Source organism: Amblyomma americanum, chromosome 4, assembly GCF_052857255.1.
Source record: "Amblyomma americanum isolate KBUSLIRL-KWMA chromosome 4, ASM5285725v1, whole genome shotgun sequence".
In the NCBI taxonomy this organism is placed as follows: Eukaryota; Metazoa; Arthropoda; class Arachnida; order Ixodida; family Ixodidae; genus Amblyomma; species Amblyomma americanum.
Window position 1 is genome coordinate 75,686,048 of NC_135500.1, and position 18,090 is coordinate 75,704,137.

Sequence of the window (18,090 nt, forward strand, 5' to 3'; positions counted from 1 at the left end):
TCACTCCCTCCTTTATCCCTTTCCTCACGGCGCGGTTTAGGTGTCCAACGATATATGAGACAGATACTTCGCCATTTCCTTTCTCCAAACACCTATTATTATTATTATTATTATTATTATTATTATTATTATTATTATTATTATTATTATTATTATTATTATTATTATTATTATTAATATTATTATTATGATTATTATTATTATCATTTTTAATAGTAATATTCTACTATGCTTTCCGGATGGGGATGGCCGACAGTCCTGCCTGTGAGAGCTGTGGTTGTGAGGAGACCATCGCTCATCTTCTCTGTGAGTGCCCTCCATTTTGCGAGTGAAGACATACACTGTGTTGTGCCCTGGACCGCCTCGATCCACGCCCATTTAAAGAGCAAAAGATCCTCGGTCCGTGGCCACAGCAGTCGACTGCCCTCAAGGCAGACAAGACACTCTTTGCCTACTTGAGAGCGACTGGATTCAGTGACAAATTGTGACAGCGTTGTGCGTGTGTGTGTGTTATGCCTTTTTCTTCTTCCCTCTTCCTCCTTTCAGTCCCCTAATTCCCACTCCCCAGTGCAGGGTAGCCAACCAGATCTCCTTTCCGGTTAACATCGCTGCCTTTCTATCCTCCTCTTTATCTATCTATTATTATTATTGACGAAAACGAGGCACCTGTTTTCGAAGGTGGGAGGCAGGCGTATGTGACGGAAGGTACGTACACATCACGGATCGACTGCATAGCAGTCTATCATGAAGTGATGATCAGTGTTACTGATCGTGGCGCGTTTGCTTTTACCTCAGAAGGCACGCCAGCACTTTTGAGCTCGTCCCAGGCGGCCGGCGCTGCCGATGGCATACCGAAGAAGCGTCGACGCATAAGCTTTGACCGGCGGCCAAAGTGCTGGCGCTGCTCGACGGATACAAGACACACACACAGAGAGAGAGAGAGAGAGAGAGAGAGAGACGGGTTTTCGCTCAGTGAGGAAAATAAGGCTTTCGCCCTAATCAATACAGTACCCAGCAGTGTGAAAGAACAATGTAACATATATAATCAGAAGTTCCTTCACAACTTCGTTCTGCGGAAACAAAAACGTTGTTATTTAGAACAATGTTATGCCTGCATACAGGACATTCGATGCTGTGAATGTGCTCTTTGCTACAAGAATGAATGAACGAAAAACTTTATTGGTTCCTTTAGGAAGTAGCAGCGGTAGAGGACGAAGTCTTCGTCTTGAGGCTTGGTCCTCCATGGCCGTGAGTGGGCCCCTAGTCCAGGGCTCCACTGAGTCGGGCCACCTCACTTGCGTGTGCTATGAGGGCCCTTTGGACCCCTAGCTCGCAGCTGGTGAGCCGGCTCTCCCACTGCTCCGCACTTGGTGTTTTGTGTTTGTGGAATGCTTGATTTCTTCCGCACTCCCATGTGACATGATATAGTGTTGGTTTTGCTCCGCACCACGGACAGTTGGCGCTATACTGTGTGGGGAACATCTTGTTTAATATGTATAAGTTTGGGAAGGAGCCTGTTTGCAGTCTTCGCCATCCTGTGGCTTCCTCCTTGGATAGTGCTTATGTGGTGGGTGGTATTGGAATCTTAGCCCCTTATATAGGTTTAATAATTCCGAATAGCTGTCCCCGCAATTAATCTGGGCCCCTCCGGTGTTAATGAGTTTCCTGCTCGGCTGGTCATTCCTCGAGCTAAGTTGTCTGCCCCTTCGTTGCCCCTGATCCCTGCGTGACTCAGCATCCAGATTATGTTGTGTATTGGTCGTCCCTCAGGGAGCAGAGCTCTACTGAGGATCTTGAGTGCCGTGCTGCTAATTCTGCCTCTAGTATAGTTCCGGCACGCCTCTTGTGAATCCGTTAAGATGTTAAGGGATCTCCCTGTCCTATATCCTTCATTCGCTGCCAGGGCGACACTGCCTCCGTTATGTTAGATACTTCGGCTGTGAGGCTTGTGATGTGTTCTCCGTGGTAATTTACAACTACTGCTACCGCGCTATTTTTGTGTGTTTGGGGGTATAGGGAGGCATCAGTGTAGATTGTGTTGTCCCGATGCCCCATGTTCCTCTCATAAAATTCTGCCCTAACCTGTCTCCTGTTAGCATGGCGGTTTGGATCCATGTTTCGGGGGATAGGTTGTATGCATAGCTTCTTTCTTAGCGGGTCTGGTATTGCGGCCCTGCTATTTTGTGGCTTTTCTATTTCTCGACCTAGCTTTGTCCGGAGCGCCCTTTCAGTCGTTGTGTTGCTGAGTCTTCGAATTTGTGCCTTGAGCTGGCATTCTCTTAATTCTTCGAAGGTGTTGCTGATTCCGAGTTGCATGAGCTTGTCGTTGGATGTATTTCTTGGGAGATGAGCTGTTTCGTATGCCTTCCGGAGTATTGTCTCCGCTTGCGCCTTCTCTGCTTTGATAGTCACATGGTACGGTAATGAATATGTTACCCGGCTGACCACTAGGCTGTTGACTAGCCTGAGTGTGTCCTCCTCCTTCATGCCATATCTCTTGTGCGTTACTCTGCTGATCATCCGGCCTACTTGTCCTGCCGCTTGGCTTAGCAGGCTGAGTGTATGACTGCATTTCCGGCTTCCTTGCAGCCACATGCCGAGGATTCTGATCATCTTTTGTTCCGGGATGTTCTGGCCCTCTAGTTTTATTTCGAGCGGAGCATCCGTAGGGTGCCTACCCACTCTGAGTAGCTCAGATTTTTCCGTGGAGCATTTAAGTCCTCTTTGTTTTGTGTATTCTTCAATGCAGGTGGCAGCCTCTTGTAGCGCCTCCTGCTTCTCCCCCAGTGAGCCTTGGGTGGTCCAGATAGTGATATCGTCTGCGTACATTGCATGACTAATCCCCTGGACTTGGCTGAGTTTCTTGGCGAGGTTGACCATCGCTATGTTAAAAGGTATTGGCGAGATTACTGAGCCTTGCGGAGTGCCCTTGCATGGCGTTTGAAAGGTGTCACTCCGCAGGTCTCCTAGGTCTACCGTCGCTGTTCTGTCCGTGAGGAAGCTTCTAACGTAGTCATGGATCTTCCCGCAGTTGGTGGTGTTGAGTCCTTCCATAATGGCGGCATGGGATACGTTGTCAAAGGCCCCTTTAATATCGATGGCCATGACAACGTTCTCCCTGTTCTTTGGCATTGTTTCGAGTACCTCTTCTTTTAGTTGTAGCAAGATGTCTTGGGTTGATAAATTCGCCCTGAATCCGAACATGGTGTTGGGGTATCATTCTCCGTCTTCTAGATGCGTTTGTATTCGTCGGGTAACTATTCTCTCGTACAGCTTGCCTAGGCATGATGTTAGCGAGATCGGTCTGAGGTTTTCAATTTGGAGTTTCTGCCGGGCTTGGGGATCATGACGACTACGGCGTGTTTCCACTCCGCTGGGACCGTCCCTTTTTCCCATTGTTTGTTTAGGTATCGGGTGAGTTGGCTGACTGCTTCGTCGCTTAAATTTCGGATTAACGAGTTATGAATCTTGTCCGCCCCTGCTGCCGTATTTTTCATTGTTGCCCTTATGGCCTCGACGACCTCTTCTCTTGTGATGGGTCTGTCCGTGGTTGGGGTTTCTACGCCCTGGCAGTCGCCTTGGTAGCCGTCTACCTAGTCCTTCCCGTAGCATTTCTCTCGTACTACCTGGAGCAGCTGTTCTTCTGTACCTTCGTACTGATGAATTAGCCTTTGGATGGATTTGCTGCTTTCCGCCTCGCTTTTGCTCGGATCCATGAGTGTTCTGAGGATCTGCCACGTTCTAGCCGTGCTGAGGGTGCCAATCAGCGAGGTACTAAACTGCTGCCACCCTTGTCTTGCCAGCTGCGTTGCATATTCCTCTGCTTGCCTGTTGATTTCGGCAATCTTCTTCTTTAGCTTTCTGTTTAGCTTTTGGCGTTCCACCGCTTGCTCAGGCCTCGTCTTGCCTCCCAGAGCCTGAGGAGTCGCTTGTCCACTTCTGGTGCTTGTTCTGTTCGATCCACTTCTTTAGTGTAGAGATCCCTGATTTGTCTAAGCTGTTGGCTCCTATCTTCTGCCGAAGTTATGTCGTCCTTAAGTTGTTTGCAGTAGGTGCGGAAGGCATCCCAGTCAGTTAGGTTTGCCTTGCCGATCTTCCTTTTGATCCTTTCTGCCTCTGTGCTGACCCTAAAGATGTAGTGCTCGCGGCCAAGATTTTCTTGCAGGTTCTCCCATTCGACTTGCTTAGCGCCCCTGACAAAGGTTAGGTCGGGACATGTGTCCACGCTTACGCTATTACCCTGTATAGTAGGCTGACTTTAATCTGTGAGTAACTCGCAGCCTACGTTTTCCGCTGCTGTGCAGATGCCGCGCCCCTTTTTATCTTCGATCCTGCTGCCCATTGTGGGCTTTTCGCATTAAAATCCCCTGCTATTATTAGGGTATTCTGCCCTGCAAGCTTCTTTGCTTCCGCAAAAAGCTTAATGAAGTCTCCTTTATTTTTAGGTGGGCTGTACAAATTTACTATAAAAGTGCTTTTAGCTTTTCTTTTTCTCTTGGGAATCACTTCAGTTATTATGTGTTATAGCTGTGTGTCTTCAAACTCCTTATGAGCTATGGTTGTGATTTTGTTGCTAATGAGAGTTGCTGTTCTTCCGTTCTCCTGACATGAGTATCCTTTTAGGGTTGGGGTGCAATTTGTCTCTTGTAGAAGTATTAGATCTGGTGGGTTTCCTCTAGTGTTAATGGATTGCTGTAAGAGCCCTTGCTTACGCCTGTAGCTCCGGCAATTCCACTGCCATATCTCTAGTTGTTGTCCTGCCATGTTATCGTATTGGTACTGTTGTTTGTTCCCTGGGATTCTGATCCAAACCTGCGCTCATTGTAGAGGCGGTCCCTAGCGTCATTTACTGTTTTCTGTGTGTTTTGACTCTTTACATAGTTGCGGAAGCTTTGATCTTGCAGGGCCATCTTTTGATTTAGTTGCTGTATCTGCTGATGCATCTGCTGCATTTGCTGCTGCATGAATGTCTTTAGATCGTCTATTGTTGAGTTTCCTCTTTCATTAGTTTTTAAACTTGCTACACTCTGTTGTGGGGGTGAGGGTGCCCTGACAGGGGAGCAGCCTGCCTTTCGCATCTCTTGCATTTCCGCTATTAATTCGCTTATTTGTTTCTTAAGCTGTCGTTTTCCTCTCGGGTCTGCTCTTGTTCCTTCCTGATGTTATTAATTTTGGCAGTAAGCCTTTTTCCATTTTCTGTTTGTGTGTTTGTGCTGTTGTTGTGCGGAGCAAAAAGCGTCTTGGGAGGGCCGGCTCCCCAGCTCACCTTGACTCCGCCGCTCTTTTTCTGTTGTTGCTAGGGCTTCACCTAGGACTGCTGGCCGCCCAGGTGTGGGTAGGACTCGTCCCACTCCCGCTCCCGGCTCCGGCCCTGGCCCTGGCTGCTGCTGCGCCCCCGGCTGCGACTCCTGGATTCGGTCCGGTAGTCACCTTGCCGCTCCTGGTCCTCGTTCCGGAACCAGCGCGGTCTCCGTGCCCCGCCTCTGCTTCGGCTGCGGCCGCGTCGCTGCTGGCTCTGGGGTCCCCATCGCAGTTCGTTGATTGGCTTCAGTCGTTGTGCACAGTCCTTCGTGCCCGCCGCGTGGAAGCCCCCGCATAGCAGGCACTTGGGTGTATATTGATGTCGTCATTACGGATCTTTCTGGCCGCATTGTCTGCATGCCTTGATTCCCGGGTTCGGACAGACGTCCGATCGATGTCCGTGTTGGCAACAAACGTAGCATATTTGCCGCGTCGGCCTATAGGGGTAGCACCACATCTCTCCCCCGTAGTACAAGACTTGCTTGGGGAGGATGGGGCCACCAAAGGTGATGACGCCTGTGCTCGATCGGCCTAGCATCCTTGCCGCCAGGACCTTCACCCCTTGTGTGCGGTTTAGTAAATTCGCCTTGAGTTCTTCGGCCGGGGTCCCCGGGTCCACTCCGTGGATGACCCCGCGCAGTGTTCCCTCCGGCGCCGCCACCTGTGCGTTGATTCCGTAGCTATGCTCTCCAAACTTCAGTTGCGTGATGCGCCTGATTTGTTGAGCAGCGCTTTCGTTATCGGTACTGATTATTATAATATTCGAGCCGGTGCGCAGTCGGATGATGAGATCTTCTGCCTTGCATCCGTGTCCGGTAGCCGCGACCACCGCCCGCGCCACTTGGTGCGTCTGCAGGTTCTTCACTGCCAGTCCTTTCGGCCGAAGGACTACTTTTAAATCATCCCTGGGAAGCGGAGGCAGCCTTCTCCTCGGCGCTCCTTCCCCCTCTCCTTGTTTAGGTGCAGCTGGCGTGCCACCTGTGCTCTTCGCCGCGCCTAGGGAATTTTCGTTCCCTAGCGCTTTTCCCGCCAAATCTCCTGCTTGGCTTCCACGTTGGCGTTTCTTTTGCCGCTTGGACATGGCTATCTCCCAGTCCGCGTCCAAAACGTTGTTCTGACTTGCCTGTAGCGTTGTTGTCGCTGGGGTCCTACTTTTTAGGGCTTGAAAGGCTGTCGCTGGTCCGTGGGTGAGGGTCTCCCCGGTAGCGTCTTGATAGTCTTCGTCCATATTTTCTTGGGTTTCCGCCATAAAATTCGTCCGGTCTTTTAGCGGTGCGCGTTCTACGCTGGGATTTAGTGCATGGGTCATCGCTCCGTCGCCTCTACCGATGGCCGAGGCCGGGAGGGCCGCAGATCCCCGCTACTGTGTTAGGCCTAATAGGCCTAGCTTCGGTCGGCCACGTGGGAGATCTTAAAAACCGTTTAAATCTAAAAATATTGGACCCATCGGCATGAAAGAGGTGTCCTCGTGGCCCGCTTCGCTTTCGGCGTCACCTCCCACCAAACTTTTGGCAGTCCAGGCGAGTTAACCGGGTCAAAAGTCCCGAAAACTGCAGAGCGCATGTGAAGTGCGTCCGCTCTCCTCGGCTGCTCGCAGCGCCACCTTGCTACAAGAACTCTTCTCGACAAAGAGTACGCCACTTCTTAGCAGACGCCGGCAGTGACCTACATAAAAGCAGAATTGCGTAACTGCCGCTGCGAATAGACGCAAAGTGTCATACATTGGATTACTCACTGGTGTAAAGTCCTTTTTGTGCCACATTCTGTCGCACACACTACAAATGGTTCCAAATAGATTGTTCACAAAGTCTGCTTCAAATGTCCGGGTCGCAGATGCACTTTCGGAAACTCGAATGGTGTGATCAGTCACAGCACGAGCCTTCACATCCTCTTCGGTTGGTTCCCGTTGATTGACTCCCTCCATAAGCTCCATCTCGGCGGCTATGCGGCGTCTATTACGCTCGGCAGTCTGGTGTCTCCGTTTGGCAAGGCGTTCCTCTCTCTGTTCGGGCGTCTCCGCTGCTATCTTCGCCCTGTGTTCGGGCGTCTCCGCTGCTCTCTTCGCCTTCTGACGCTCATTCTCTGTTTTTTGAGTGGATAACTGCCATGCGACAAACTCAGGATCGGAAGAGTTAATCTTTTCGGGTCCATACCGTCGTTTAGCAGCGGCTGGACTCTTCTCCTGTGCATCCATATCAAGCGTTGCGATACAGCCACAGATTACTTCTCCTCCTTTTATACGCAATGCGACGATGCGCGATTCGGGTCACAGAGCGGCGTGCGGCGAGGCGGTGGCGACGAACGCGGCGCAGCTGTGGGGTCTCTCTGGATACGATAGTATCGGTGCATGCGCACAACTGCTCATCCGCGTGACGTCACATTCATCTTCGACGGTAGAGCGGGCGCATGACCGCGGAGACGGCGGCGACGAAGCGCGGGGCGTACCCACAGCACCTCTCTGGTTGCCATGGTAACGGCGCAAGCGCACAACTGGCCTCTCCCATGTACCGGAAAGCGCGCGGCGCATCCACTGCTCCTCTGCGGTTGCCATGGTAACGGCGCGAGCGCACAACTTTCTTCTCGCATGTACCGCGAAATGCTCGACTGGTAGCCTAGTGTAGCTCCCGCTACAAGATCGCCGCTAGGGGCCCGAGTGAGCGGACGCGTCTCGCAGCGACTCCGCCAATTTCTGTCTCCTGTGCCCAGCTAAATCTTCCCAAGGACCCATCAACACCCTCAACAGATCCAGGAAGGTACACGGGCCCTAACCGTTATCATCTTTTGGATGTGCCCGATGATTCACAAGAACTGTCAAGTGAAAACGTCTCCGCCTGCTGTGCCGCTGCGCTAAGCCTCGCCTCATCGATGCGAGCCTCGCCGGTGCGCTGCGTTCCTCACTCACCGCCAGCACACATACCCCCCAACAGCCATGGAGGTGCAAACGCAGAGGGAAGACCTTCGTCCCAGTGAGGGGACCCCGATACTCTGCGCGTACAAGGGTGAAATCTCAAGAGCAGAAACGCTGGTCATATCCCATCAAGCAGCGTCTGTTCCATCTAAGCCTACGGCGTCCGCGTCCGCGACCCCTGCGATTTTCAAGCCTCCATACAGGCCTCAACAAGAACAGCTGCGCGCGACGCACGCAGTCGTACACCGAAGCAAACAACTTGCTTCACTTCCTCCCGGCACTATACGGGTCGTTTACCGACCAAGAGGAGGCCTCCCTTTGAAAGGTACCATGGCGCAGGCACTCCTGCAAGCCCTGCAAGTCAGCGCTGCTGGCCGTGACCTCGGGGATATTCACCTGAAAATCCACCCTACGAATAACACCTTCACGGTCGCTACCCCGCACAAGACAACCGCCCTTCACCTCGTCCAGCTCAGGGAAGTGGTCCTCCAAGAGACCGCTTACCCTGTCGCAGCCTATATTACACCGCCGGCAGCTGCTCTGCGTGGAGTCATCTCCCAAGCCTACTGGGAGGAGACGCCGGAGCAGATGCTACGGAACCTCCAGACCCGTAGCCCGAACGCTGATATCATTGCAGCCCGCAGAATGGGTAGGACTCATTCCGTACTGATCACCAATGCGCACGGACCAGTCCCCCATACCATGCGCTACATGTGTGTAGTGTACAGATGCACGCCGTACAAGGGAAGTCCAGACGCGTGCACGAATTGTCGTCATCCGGGCCATAGGTATGACGTGTGCCCGCACCTAAAGAATGGTCTCTACCCGCGGTCCGGAGACAAGCATGAACCGCAAGATGTGCCCTCCTGCATCCCGACCTGCATTATCTGTGGAGGCCAGCACCTCACGGGTGCCGGCTCGTGCATGACTAGAAATCGCACCGCCCAACCACGCAACCAATCGCACCAGAAGGCAATGCCCCCTAACAAGTATGACGTTCCTCCGCTACAAACGAACAAGAACGACTTTTCTCCGCTGAAAACGACTCTCCCGTCTACTGCAACATGGGCCTCCAAGGCTGCCGGGACGAACACCAGGACCTCCCAGGACCCGGACGTGAAGGCTCTGCGAGAGGAGGCAAAGCAGCTCAGGGCAGCCCTCTCTACCACCACCTCTGCTGTATCTCCCCATCCACCATGCCCTCCCCTTCACCCACCCAACCCGCCCGACCTCCCCCTAAAAAAAGAAGGCCTGATGAGAGCCCAGTCGAACCAATACACCTAGACGCCAAATTTCAGGCCTTCGCCCAAAACTTGGAAGCCATGCTCACAGAGCGCATTACTGCGCAGCTCACTGCACAGTGCCAGCTTATGATTGAATCTACCATTACCCGTCTAATGGATAGTGTCATATGTAGCATCATGACCAAGGTAGAAGAGCGCTTAACTCGCCTCACTCCTGGACTCTCAACGGGCTATCCTCCCACAGTCCCACTCTCCACACCCCTCCTTCCCCTCACTACCCAACAACATGGCTACTCCGACGGACCTTAATTCTTTACAAGTTATTCACTGGAATTGCAGGAGCTTTCGGCGAGAGCGCGATCCTCTGCAGCAAATTATCGCAAGTTCTTCATCCCCACCAGACATTATCGCCATTCAGGACGCCAATGTTTGCATGCAGCTGCCAGGATACGCTTTTATCCCCTGAGGCCCCACTGATCTTCCTAGGGTGGTCACATATGCCAGTAAATCCTTGCATTGCGTGGAGCACGTAATTACCTCCCCTATCGCTAACAGCCTTATTGAAGTCTTAACGCCCACTCCTGCAAAATCAAGCCTGTTCTTTCTTAGCTGCTACCTTCCCCCACGTCAGCCAACTAACTTACTCCTCTCACTTCTCAAATCCGCAACCCAGCTGGCCGGATCAAACCCCCTACTTATTGCCGGAGATTTTAATTGCGCACACGTGGACTGGGGCTATCGGCGCACCAACCACAGAGGCACAGTTTTATACAATGAGACGCTGGCGCTCCGCCTGACCATCTTTAATGATTTCAGCTTACCTACGCGGATTAGTAACAGTGTTACTGCCGATACTAGCCCAGACCTCACGCTTGGTAGAAACTTGGACCACCTGCACTGGGAAAGGATGCTTTCTACACTAGGCAGCGATCATCACCTAATTCGAACAACGCTAAACTATCGCCGATCTCAGCGCAAATTTAACGTTAAGCACACTAATTGGAACGTGCTCCGCAAATTTAGACAAGCGCAGCCAACACAGGCCCCTCTCGACCTAGACGCCTGGATTATTCAGATGCAAAAAGACATTCACTAACACACTCAAACGCTCGACTCTACCCCAGACACCCCTGTTATTGACAGCAAGCTCGCCCACCTCCTCCAAGCACAGGACAACATAACGCAAAGGTGGAAGACAGAAGCACAATAGGAGACTAAAACTCAAACTTGCCCAGATTCTATCCCAAATAGTACAATGTAGTGCCACTCTTTACAAAGCTAACTGGGCTCAGGTTTGTGACGGTCTCCACAGTAATCTCTCCGTAACCCACGCTTGGCATCTGTTACGGCACATGCTAGACCCCACGCAATCCAAATTTCAGGCGAGCCTTAGATACGCCGTGTCGCTCACAACCATCGACAGAACACCGACGCCTTCCTCGCCCAGGTGAAATGCACCTATACAACCCCCGGTCTCCCTTGCAAGTATCCTGATTATGCGGGCCCACCCCAGCCCGAGCTTGACGCCTTTAATATAGAATCAGAATTTCGCGCCGCCATATTGAGATTACGGAATACCGCTCCCGGAGATGATCAAATTACCAATGCAGCTATCAGAAATCTTGAATATGCTTCCATCTCTGACTTAGTCAACTACTTTAACGAATGTCTGGAGGCTGGTACTCTCCCTGCCTCGTTAAAGCATGGAAAAATTATTTTTTATTCCAAAACCCCACAAGCCTATCACCCTAGAAAACATCCGCCCCATTTCTCTTACATCCTCTCTAGGCAAGGTCTTCGAGCACATAATTCTTGCCCGGCTAACAACGTACATGAAAGACAACCACCTTTACCCCCCACAGTATGCTCTGCTTTCGGGCGCATCTATCTGCGCATGACGCCCTACTTCAAATTACGCATGACGTGCTTGATGATACCATCCCCCACCACAATAAAGCTATCCTGGCAGTTGACCTCACCAAGGCATTTCACAGAATTCGACACGATGCCATCTTACGGAAACTGCAGGCTCTACAGGTAAGCCTTAAAACCTGCAACTAAGCTCGCGCGTTTCTCCCGGGCCGCACTGCCTCCCTGCACATAGATCAGATTACCACATACCCTTATACACTCGGAGAGCTCGGAACCCCTCAAGGGGAGGTCCTTTCTCCCCTTTTCTTTAACGTTGCTCTCATTTCCCTAGCTCACAAACTGGCTCTAATCCCACACCTAAAGCATACGCAGTACGCTGATGATATTATTACAATTACCACTCATGGCTCTGACGGGAAAATTGAGGAAACTCTTCAGTTACCAGCAGACACCATCTCCTCTCACGCGTCATCCATCGGGCTCGAATGTTCCCCATCTAAGTCCACGCTCTTCCTAATTAGGCCAAAATCTGCCGCTAACTCGCCCATCCAAATCAATTTAAAAGGATCCCCTGTCCCCATCACACCCGCCCTCCGCATTCTTGGCCTCCACTTGCAGGATTCTGGACGAAATGAACACACCATTAAAAGACTCAAGGCCTCCACGCAATCCGTGTTGCACCTTCTACGCCGAGTGTCCTCCCTTAACAAGGGTTTAGACGAAGCGGACAACATGAAAGTATCGCACGCATTTACGCTTAGCCGCATTCTATACGCAACATCATATCTCAAATTGAACCGCACGGAAACCGAACGCGTGAACGCAATGATCCGCCTTGCGATTAAGGCAGCCCTAAACCTACCTCGTAGCACTAGCGCAGCCAACCTTATTGCACTAGGCACGCATAACACCATTCAGGAACTATTTCACGCGCACCTTCAGACACAGTACCTTAGACTTGCCACGAGCGCAACTGGCCGCCATATACTCTCTTCCCTTCGCATCAACATACCCGCTAACCAGTCAATCCTTATAACCATCCCTCGACACATCCATACACCTCTCGTTGTGAAACCACTTCCTCGAAAGTCCATCCCCAATCTCACATTCCGCGCCGCGTAGCTCGCGCTAATGCCCTCCATAAGTATTATGGGCAAGCCCACGATGCCGTTTGGGTAGATGCCGCATGTACAGCGCATGAAGCGTTAGCAGTTGCCTACAATCCAAGCCTTCCTGACCCCCTAACTCACCGTCTTCCCTCGGGCTCTACGCCTGAGGAGGTACAGGAGACCGCCATCGCCCTAGCCCTTGCACATTCGGACGCCCAATACATCTTCAGCGACTCCAAAACGGCTCTGTCCAACTTTGTCAGGGGCAGGATTCACGCCCCTGCCCGGCAATTGTTGAACGCCCCTACCCAAAATTTTCCGCGCAGGGTAGAGCTTCAGTGGGTGCCGGCTTACTCTGGGAACCCTGGAAACGAGGCTGCCGATAAATTGGCCCGAGGTTTGATTTGCCGGGCTCAGGACAGTCTCGATCCAGGATTCTCGAGGGAGCGGGCGCACACCTTTGCGGAGCTCACGCAAATACCCCGTTTGGACCGTCGGACTTACCCCCCTCCCCACCCCTCTCCTACGCACTCCCAACAGATCCTCTTCAGACGCCTCCAGACCCGCTCTCTGTCATCCCCTCAGCTTTTATACCACTATTGCGACACATCCTCTGCATGCTCCCAATGCGGTGACCCCCCCGCCACACTCTCCCATATCCTTTTCGGCTGCCTTGCTGACCCTCCCCCGCGGAGACAGCATGCCATCTCGAGCTGGGAGGACTGGGAGGTCCTGCTCATGTCTGTAGACCCCGGTGACTCGGGCTGCCGACGTCATGTCCCGGCTTGACCTACTTGATGCAGTGCGGGACCGTGCAGTGGCCCAGGGAGCCAGCTGGATCTAAAACTCCCTTGCTCAATAAAGTTTTTCTGTCTGTCTGTCTCCCTCCCAAGTACAGACCGAGCCCAATGCTGCTCAGGAGCTTATTGGTTTACGTTTTTTTATGGCAGCTCCACCATACTTATTGTCTGTCTTTCTGTCTGTCTGTCTGTCCCTCTACAAAAAAGTTCAGCGAAGGGAACACGTTTCAAAAGGTAGCAGGGCTTTGGTGGCAGTGGTGTTCGGTCGCTTAGCACAAGTTCACGGGTACGATTGCCGGCTGCAGCGGAAGCAATTCGATGAAGGTTAAATACAAAAACGTCTCTGTAATATGCGATGACAGTGCTCGCAAGTGGGCCCCAGGTCGCCTACATTGAGATGGTGCTGTCCACTACGGCGTCCCCATTGCCTCAGTGCCGCATCAGGACGTTAAACCGCATATATTACTGCCACACACCAAAGAAACATGTAACAGATATGTATGCATTCCTTCCGATGGCTGAGGCACTAGTCAAATTATATGCACTATTTGAGCGCGGTGCTACCCATCACTGCTGAAACATGATGGTGTGAAAAGTCGCGGCAAATTCACAGCCTATACATTACACAATGCCAGGGCTCTGCTATGCTCACACCAACTATAAATACAGTACCCCACATTCAATAAACAATACAGTATACAGACTTCTTTTTTAATTACTTTTTGCTACGCAAAAAAAGCATTGGCCTTTAGAGCAATTCTATAGCGGTATACAGGACCTTAACTGCAGCCAAAAGTACTTATGATAGTACTGGCACGAGAAGTGTCTACGTCACTGCAATCTTGAAGAGCATTCTAGTAAATGACTATATGGTCAGGAACTCAACTTACGCGACGCACTGAGTACGCGCTTTACCACAAGAGCCCTTGGCAACAAAGAGTGCGCCCCCGTCCAGGAGAAGCTGTCCGGCGCAATGACTTACATAACGAGAAACCGAGGTGGGCTCGGTGACTGCACCTCAGCGCAGCCATCTAATCCGCTGATCTTTGCGATGCAGACGATCAACCATCTGTTCGTCAGCCTACTTTTGCCGACCTTGGCAAGCCTTCTTTCGGGTGCGTCGTTTGACTGCGCACCACCATGCTCCAGTGACGAGCCGGGACGCTACCGCTTGCCGCTCGTCAGCTGCCCGCCCCGGATGACTGCTGCCACAACAGAGGAACAGTGGCTGCCGGCGCCGAAGGAATCTTGGACGGCCGCATCATCACGGACATCAACAGCTTCCCCCCATATAAAAGCACCCCCGCCACCAGCACCGTTCTGTGGGCTCGGTGACTGCACCTCAGCGCAGCCATCTAATCCGCTGATCTTTGCGATGCAGACGATCAACCATCTGTTCGTCAGCCTACTGTTGCCGACCTTGGCAAGCCTTCTTTCGGGTGCGTCGTTTGACTGCGCACCACCATGCTCCAGTGACGAGCCGGGACGCTACCGCTTGCCGCTCGTCAGCTGCCCGCCCCGGCTGACTGCTGCCACAACAGAGGAACAGTGGCTGCCGGCGCCGAAGGAATCTTGGACGGCCGCATCATCACGGACATCAACAGCTTCCCCCCATATAAAAGCACCCCCGCCACCGGCACCGTTCTGTGGGCTCGGTGACTGCACCTCAGCGCAGCCATCTAATCCGCTGATCTTTGCGATGCAGACGATCAACCAGCTGTTCGTCAGCCTACTGTTGCCGACCTTGGCAAGCCTTCTTTCGGGTGCGTCGTTTGACTGCGCACCACCATGCTCCAGTGACGAGCCGGGACGCTACCGCTTGCCGCTCGTCAGCTGCCCGCCCCGGATGACTGCTGCCACAACAGAGGAACAGTGGCTGCCGGCGCCGAAGGAATCTTGGACGGCCGAATCATCACGGACATCAACAGCTTCCCCCCATATAAAAGCACCCCCGCCACCGGCACCGTTCTGTGGGCTCGGTGACTGCACCTCAGCGCAGCCATCTAATCCGCTGATCTTTGCGATGGAGGTTAGTAAATCATATACCTTATTTGCCAAAAGATCAAGCAATTATATTCTGGTGCAGTTCCCGAGCCCACAGTGCTGTGTTGCCATTGCCGCCGAGTGTGTCACTGTTGTTCATTCTTTGCTATTGTTATCAGGAGATATCGAAACTAACCCTGGTCCTAACGACAGCAGTGCAGTACTCGCGGAACTCCAGAAACTAACCGCAGGCCAAACCCAACTAATAGCCGACCTGGCCGACCTGGAAACACACTACCAAGCACTACTTCCCCTTCGAAACGACATTGAAAAGATGCAGGCTGACACAAGCAACATGGCGCGTATAATCCAGGAACTAGAAACCCGCATAGAGGACGCTGAAAACAGGTCACGCCGTAACAATCTCATCTTCTATGGTATCCCTGACACTACTGATAGCGAAACGTGGGCAGAATCTGAAAAACTAATCATTGATGTTTGCCGTAATAACCTTCAAATAACTGTGGAACCTTACGAAATAGAAAGAGCTTATCGCCTCGGTCGTCACTCACAAGATAAAAATCGTCCACCATAATCGTGAAATTCACAAGTAGCAAAACTAAAGAATCCCTCCTATCAAAAGGGCGAAATCTGAAAGACACGGTTTATAGTGTTGGAGAGGACTTCTCGCATGCCGTTCGTCACGCGCGAAAACAACTTGTTGCATTTGCTAAAGCCAGGTCTGCCAAATTTTCCTTGCGATTTAAAACACTTCACATCGGCTTGAACCGTTATATTTTTGACACTTCGTCTAACACCGTCAAGCAACTCGCGTAGCAATCGTCCCTTCACCCTACACCAATAAAACGCCAGCTTGCGACACCCTCAAATGTTTCCTCAAATGTTCTCTCGTTTTCCGTGATATTCACTAACATCCGCAGCTTCCTTCCAAAGCGTGAACTCATATCCAATGTAATTTCGTCATCCAGGAGCAATATGCTTATACTAACTGAAACTTAGTTAAACAGTAGCGTGTCCGACGCTGAAGTTTTAACTGACTTACCCGAATTCAACGTCTACCGAAACGATCGAAAAAACTCACGGGGGGGGGGGGGGGGGCGGTGTTCTTGTTGCAATTCACCGAGGTATATCATGCTCTATTGCACACGTCACATCTGATATGGAATCATTATGGCTAATTATTCGCACTCCCCCTGTAACAGTACTTCTCGGCGTTTGTTATAGGCCCCCGCAGTCAAATCCAAACTTCTGTCGACATCTGAATGATACTATAAATCATCTTGTTGTTAAATACCCAAATGCGCGCATTCTCCTTTTCGGGGACTTCAATTATCCGGACATTGATTGGCAGAGTTTAAGCACTTCCTCATTAACATGCAATACAGAGGCCAAGAACTTCATTGATGTCTGTTTAAATTTTAACCTCGCACAGTTAGTCTCGGAACCTACTCGCACCACGCATGCAACCGCAAACACCCTTGACCTAATACTAACTAATAGCCCTGAGTACCTATCATCCATTAGTTATCTTCCAGAAATCAGCGACCATAAAATCTTACACGCTCTATTTTCATTTACCCCAGCTCAGAAGCACCCATCCAGAAAAACAATAAATCTTTACGATAAAGGGAATTACGATGCAATAACTGAAGACCTTAACATGTTTTTTTCAGAGTACCAATCCACATTCGACACTCACTCTGTTCACGAAAACTGGTTGATATTCAAAAATAAGTTAAATATGCTCTGTAATATGTTAATCCCCAGGGTATCTTTCCAAAATAACCGCAATAAACCATGGTTTACTAAGCATCTAAAACGTCTAGAAATCAAGAAGAAACGCCTGTTTCGTACAGCCAAACACATTGATAATCAAGCCAGTTGGGAAAAATACCTTGCATCTGAGAAATCATGCTTACTTGCAGTTCGTAGCGCCAGGCGCTCATTTTATCACACTGACTTACCAAAGCTACTAATCAGCAATCCTAGACAATTCTGGCAGGTTTTAAATCCTAAGCACACTCATGATATTACACTGACTAACGACTTGCACGAAGCGGTTACTGACCATGAATGCGCAGAAATATTTAAGAACGCCTTTGTATCTGTTTTCACGAGTGAATTTGACATGCCTTCACAGTTACCATCGCTCAACACAGAAGCCATCATGCCAGCTATCACATTCTTCACAGATGGTATCGCTTCCATAATTGATAACATGAAACTCTCATCATCAGCTGGTATGGACATGATTAATACAAAACTGCTTAAAAATGTGAAATCAACATGTGCAGCCTACTTATCTTTGATCTTTTCGCAATCGCTCTCTTCAGGGATCATTCCAGATGAATTGAAAACGGGGAAGGTCGTTCCAGTCCACAAATCAGGTAACAGAGACTCCCCAATGAATTATCGCCCCATTTCACTAACTAGCGTACCCTGCAAAATCATGGAACATGTCATCTACTCTCAAATTATAAATTTCTTAGACTCAAATGATTTCTTCCATTCTTCACAACATGGGTTTCGTAAGGGCCTCTCTTGTGAAACCCAATTAGCGTTGTTCCTTCACGACTTGCACACTAATATTGACCGTAACAAACAGACTGATGCCATATTTCTAGATTTTGCGAAAGCTTTTGATAAAATTCCCCACCGTCGTTTACTAGTAAAATTTGCACAGCTGAACTTACATCCTAACATACTACAGTGGATTGAGCAGTTTCTCACTAATCGTTCTCAATCAGTGTTTGCTAACGGCCACCTGTCTAACAGCCTCCCGGTTACTTCGGGCGTTCCGCAAGGATCTGTACTCGGTCCATTACTCTTTTTAATATATATTAATGATTTAC

General features: G+C 50.7%; 1 pseudogene; it reads left to right on the forward strand.

The window, feature by feature from the left end:
* The first annotated feature begins 14,609 nt into the window (after positions 1 to 14,609).
* LOC144129578 (uncharacterized) lies at positions 14,610 to 16,054 on the forward strand (annotated as a pseudogene).
* The last annotated feature ends 2,036 nt before the right edge of the window (positions 16,055 to 18,090 follow it).